Source organism: Lupinus angustifolius, chromosome LG02 (assembly GCF_001865875.1).
Source record: "Lupinus angustifolius cultivar Tanjil chromosome LG02, LupAngTanjil_v1.0, whole genome shotgun sequence".
Taxonomy (NCBI): domain Eukaryota; kingdom Viridiplantae; phylum Streptophyta; class Magnoliopsida; order Fabales; family Fabaceae; genus Lupinus; species Lupinus angustifolius.
In genome coordinates this window covers 18266261-18272260 of record NC_032010.1, presented here as the reverse complement: position 1 = coordinate 18272260, position 6000 = coordinate 18266261, and positions in this window count along the sequence as shown.

Below are 6000 nucleotides of genomic sequence, written 5' to 3'. Positions count from 1 at the left end.
TTTTGTGCATCTGCTAACAATTAACATCCTTCACTATGACATCTCTGACACATGAGTCCCTATCTCCACCTTGATCCTAATCCAGTACATGAATTTCTAGGATTCTGGATCAACATATACAACGCACACACCACAATTCCGCCATGTTTCCTTCTCCTTCAACTCATCTACTCTATCTTTGCCATTACCTTTGATGCACCTTGTGTAGCCATCACGCCTCTGGGTTAAGAGCCATCTACCAATTGGCTCTGATACCAATTGTTGGTGCAGCAGAAGCGATCGTTGCGCAGCGTTGGCCAAAAGCAATCAAATAAAGACATAGAATAAATATAAGAGAAGAAACAAGAGAATTTGTTAACGGGGTTCAGCCAATTGTGCCTACCTCCCCGGGAGCGCTGAGCGGCTACCAAGATATATTATTAGAGAATAAGGATTACAAACCCTAGCACACCCATGGGCCCACCTGCCCATGTGGTGTTTCTATTAGGTGCTTATATCTGGTGCACATTATAACAAGGGACTTGAGTCTAATATATAACATTGATATTCTACTCTATTCTAATTCTAGACAATGTGAGACTTCATATAATAACATATTTCAAACATCCCCAACAAGGTCTTTCCTATAAATAAAATAACACTGAATGGAATTTACGTAATTTAAAATTTAAGACTCTTGAGAAGTAATATTTCACTTATGAAAAATGTTTTTCTTTTTTATCAAAGGTCACACGCCAAATATCGCAATTAACGATGATTATTCATTTGTGCTTGTTAGAACAATGCTATTAAAAATGATGTGAAAGATAATCAACAACGCTCATTAAAGCAAACATTATTATATTAAATAGGCGGATATAAATTCAACAGTGCAAGCGTGAACAAGCACTGACTTGAATGAGTGTTGTTTAACAACACACCTTTAAACAAGCACTATTAATTTATATCAATTGAGCAACGCAAGATTGAGAGAGTACTATTGAATATGACACTGTAACAACATTTTCTTAAATGAATGGTGTTGATAGGATATGACGTTTAAGCATCAAAAGTTGCTTAAAGAATCATTTTTGAAGATGTCATATCAATAATACTCTCTTGAGTGAGTATTGTTGGAGATGTAATATCAATAATGCTCTCTCGAGTTAGCATTGTTGAAGATGTCATATGAACAACGCTGTCTTAAATGTGCACTGTTGTTTGGATACAACATTTAAATATCAGGAAAATCAATAGTAAAGTACTCGACCTAAACGACATTCTCTCATTTATGTGTCTTTTCGTTTCTATGCATATTCTTTGTTTGGTTGCTTCATGATGTGAGTTGCACATCTGCCAAGAACGGCGGTAGTAATTCTCTTTTCATTTGAATCTATATATGTTGTGGTTCACGCTAATGTTTCCAAGTCGTGTAAGATATTTGTTGTTTTCTTCTCAACCAAATATAGTAATGGGTTCAGCTGTTTCTTTGTGCCTGTTATATTCAGTGATTTGTATTTGTCTAATTAGTCATTGTCTCTTTTTATAATTAGTCATGGCACCCAAAGAGGAGAAGATAGGAGGAAGAAAAAACAAAGAAATTGAAAAGAGAGCAATACAAGGCACAAAGAAAATGGAAAGTTTTGTTGAAGTTAAAAAATAGAAAAAAAATCACTACTCACAACGTTCCTGACACAAAGGTTAGCTTTTGCACTCTTAGAGTTTAGTTGTTTCATTATACACTCTTAGAATGATTTCTCATTTTTTGAATTAATAGTAACAAGTCGTTTTCCATTTAGAGCTTGGACGTCACCAAATGTGTTAGTTCTCATGTTTAGCTTTCCCCTTCATTGTTTCCTTCGATCTTCAAGCTATTTTTTTATTTTTGTTTTTGCAGCAATTCTTAACGGCTACAGGGGACGATGACTCAGACTATATGAAAAATCTTAATTTTATTATGCACTTAGATGATTTCTTCAACTGAGGGGCACTTTGAAGAATGAACAATTGTTGATGTTAATTTTCTTTTTATTGTTTGTCTTTTGGATGGTTGTTGAAACATCATGAACATTAATAATTTCCAGTTCTATTTTGAGCCATGAACGTTGTATTTTGGCAACATATATAACTATTTAATTTGTGGTAATCTTGAAGTTTTTACTTTTGTTCTATAATATAGCTCATCAAATATTTCTCGTGTTGTAGTATTAATGTGTGTATGTGCTGTTTAAAATACGTGTTGTTGATAATTGTATATGCATATAATCAACAATGCATGCTCTACGACAAGCGTTATTGTATTAATCATATACAACATCGTCCTTTTAGACGATATTGTTGTATATTATTAATACAACATCGTCCTTTTAGACGATATTGTTGTATATTATTAATACAACAATGCTAATGTATAATAATGCTTGTTGGAGGAAGTGTTATTGTATGTATGTCATAGAACAACGCTCGTATAAGCGTTGTTAAAGCATGTCGCATTCTACTACGCTCAAATAGCTGGAACCTCCTATATAGTGAAGATATCATTAAAATAGGTACACTATCTACAAAAACTTATTTTAACAATATACTTAGAATTATTTATGCATTAATTATGATTGACTCCTTTTTTAGGCAAGCCAGCTGAGTTTTGTTGGTCCTTAGGAACATAAGTATTTTCACATGATAGCATTAATCAAAGAGAAAGAGAAGTAAGCATGTATAACAGGTGGTATTTGTTATAAGGAGAATTCACTTGTAAATATGAAATTCTCATATTTGATAGATAATCTAGGAAAAATATAATTCTCATGTTAAATTATGCATGAAATAAGAACGTAGGATTCTCACTTTTTATCTGGAAATTTTTCGTTGTCACCCTTTTTAAATCCTCCTAGTTCTAAAGAATGATATTTTTAAAAACCAATCATATTCCAGAAAATGTTTTATATGAAAAAATAAAACATGAAAAATGAAACTTAGCCAAATATCACACTCTCAAATATTACATTCTCAAATATTACGTTCATTTAAATATGTTAAAAGGATTTCTCTTACCAAAGTACACTACCATAGTTATCTTTAAAAAAAAGCATGTCTATTAGTTATCACAAATTAATTAATGCAAGTGTGCCTATTTTCGGACTTGAACTCGTTGCAATGGGATATATGGGTATATCATAAAATTATATGATCATATCAAATAGATCAAATGTCGGCTTGCACTTTTAGGGCTGCTGAATAGAGTAATATATATGTCAAAGTCTAACAAATCTTTATAAAATTATGGTTGTATGAGATATGAAGTACTTTTTGATACTAGGCCACTTTACACATAGGTAGATTATATTAACGATAATTAAACTATATTATCTTGTTTTTAGATATTCCATTAATCCCTCGAACAGATAATAAATTTGGGTCTTAATCACAGTGAAAACCGAATTTAATCTGATCCCAGTTAATAGTAAAAGTAATCACAGCCTAGAGCACTTTTAATAACATGCTAGTGCTTAAGCACTCTGTTGGTCACACCCATTTAATTTCCTCCCTTTAATCATAATCATTGCCACAATCTTGTATAATGGGTTTTGGATTTATATCCTCATTATTGAGGTTAATTATTTAAACATTCAAAGATTAGAGGTGGAAGTGTATTTAGATGGGAGAATGAAATAAATAGTAGTTAAGCTTAATTAATATCCAAGAGTTAGTTTAATACTTTATTAGGTAAAATTATGTGATATTAAGCGTGACCCGAGTTCAAACTCCAATAAATATACCCTTAATGTCTTTTAAAAAACAAACCTTCAAATATTCTACTTCAACTATTATGGTTATATCTCTTTAATTGGCTCAAATGCCTATCTATTCAACTTTTAAATGTTCCTAATTTGTTCATTCTTTCATAAAAAAAATTTGGTTTTATTAAATGTATCATCTCACCTTTACGGGTATGAATTAATCTTTTTTGGGTTCGTGATTATCCATCCCAACAAGTGTTACTCCCATGAATTGAATAGTTGACATTTTGATTATTATATGATCTAACAGAACCTTATACAACTAGATCAACGTCATCTTTATCTTTCCTTCATGCAATTCACATTTTTTGGTATTACATAAGCAGCAGAATTAAAAATCTATTTCCACTTTTATTAATAAAGAATCCCAAAGTTAATCACAAGACAAATATTGGGTGCCATAGCTTTTCAATATTTCAGAAATCCTTATCACAAATCAGCTTAGGAGTGATGGTGATAAGAGTTGAGGAACCCCATTATTTCGCATGTCTTTGATCCCATGTTATCTATAATATTATTCCCTTTGTTTGCTCAAAGAGCAAGAGTTTACAATCATCATTGGCCTTTTCCTCATTAAATACTTGTGATATCTATCTAATACACCTAATTAATTTACTAAGTAATTCAAGTGCATGACTTGTGACTTGTCCCCACATCCCTTATGCTTACCTAAGGCATGCTTTCTAGTTGGTGATGACTTGGATTTTTTTGGTAACCAATTGTATATGTTCATCTTTCAGATAAGAAATTAATCTTTTTTGGAGTACATGACTGTCCATCCTAATAAATATCGTTCACATGAATTGAACTTTTGACATTTTGATCATCCTGATAATCTAGCGGGCTTTACACCACTAGATCAACATCTTATTAGTGGTGATGACTTAAATTTATATTACTTAAGATTATATTGCCACGTTATTTCCATAGGAAAAAAGGTACCGTGGCATCATGTTACAAGAGACAAAGATGCTACAACTTTGATTTATTTCTTATAAAAAATGTTGCTACACGTTTTGTGATGAAATGAAATCAAATTAAAGTAGAGTTTGAATAGGAAAGTTTTAGTTGGATGCTTTCTATCACGATAGACATGTTCCTCTATTTTTTCTGTGACGTAATTGATATATCTATAGTAGTAGTATAGTGTGCGTATTTAATAATTATTGTCAATGCACTTGATTATCTCACTATGATGATGGCAGTATCACTTATCACCAATTGTTTTTTATTTGAGAAAAGAAATATACACTGATAGTTCAAGATTTTTTACATTATTACTATATTATCATCTATTTATTTTCAACTATCGTTGATTTTTAAAAAAGTATCAAATGAATAGTAAATAATGTACTGACTGTTATACATCTTTACACCATCGGTGAAAAGATTTAATACTCTTTTCTAATGGGATTTCCTTTTTCTTACTATTGGTTTGAAGTGTGTATCACTTATTTTATTCAGCTATTTTTTTTCACACCTCTACTTCCTTTCATCATTGAGTTATGTCATCACCAATTTGCAATGCTGCACAACCTTATATAAGAGAAACTATTGTAATATGTGATTGTTGCGGTGATTACATTTATATTATGTTTATCATAATTAAAGGAAAATGTAGTAGTAATTATAATATCATTATAGAAAATCTTAAAACCACCATATTAAACCCACAATTTTTATCAGGTAATGTAATTTAAAACACTCAAAATAGAACAATCACTCAACTATGAATGTGTAACACCAAATAACTCGTTTGTGTGTTGTATAATTAACATGTCAGTCATGATTGTGAACCAACAAGATACAACATACTTGTATTTTGATTGAGATAAAATCTATGTCAATAATTTTTATGTTTTAAAAAGATAATATATCATTAGTTAGGAAATTCGATTACACACACTATAAAAAATATTTGTTCAACGATTTATGAATTTCAAGACGGCTTATGTACTGTCAGCATATAATATAAATTTCATCCGAAAGTATGCTTTATGTCAATCGCACCTGAGTTATATAATGTTCAATATTTACTCTACTTTTTCCCGAAAATTTTTACACTTCCGCTTTCTTATAAATTTGAATATTTCACCTTATCAGTATAATATCTATACAATAATAATTAAATATGAAATATAATATAGTCTTAGTGCAAAAACTATTATATTGTCCATGCATATTTTTCCCTTTTACCTTATTTTATTGTAATGAACAATAACAA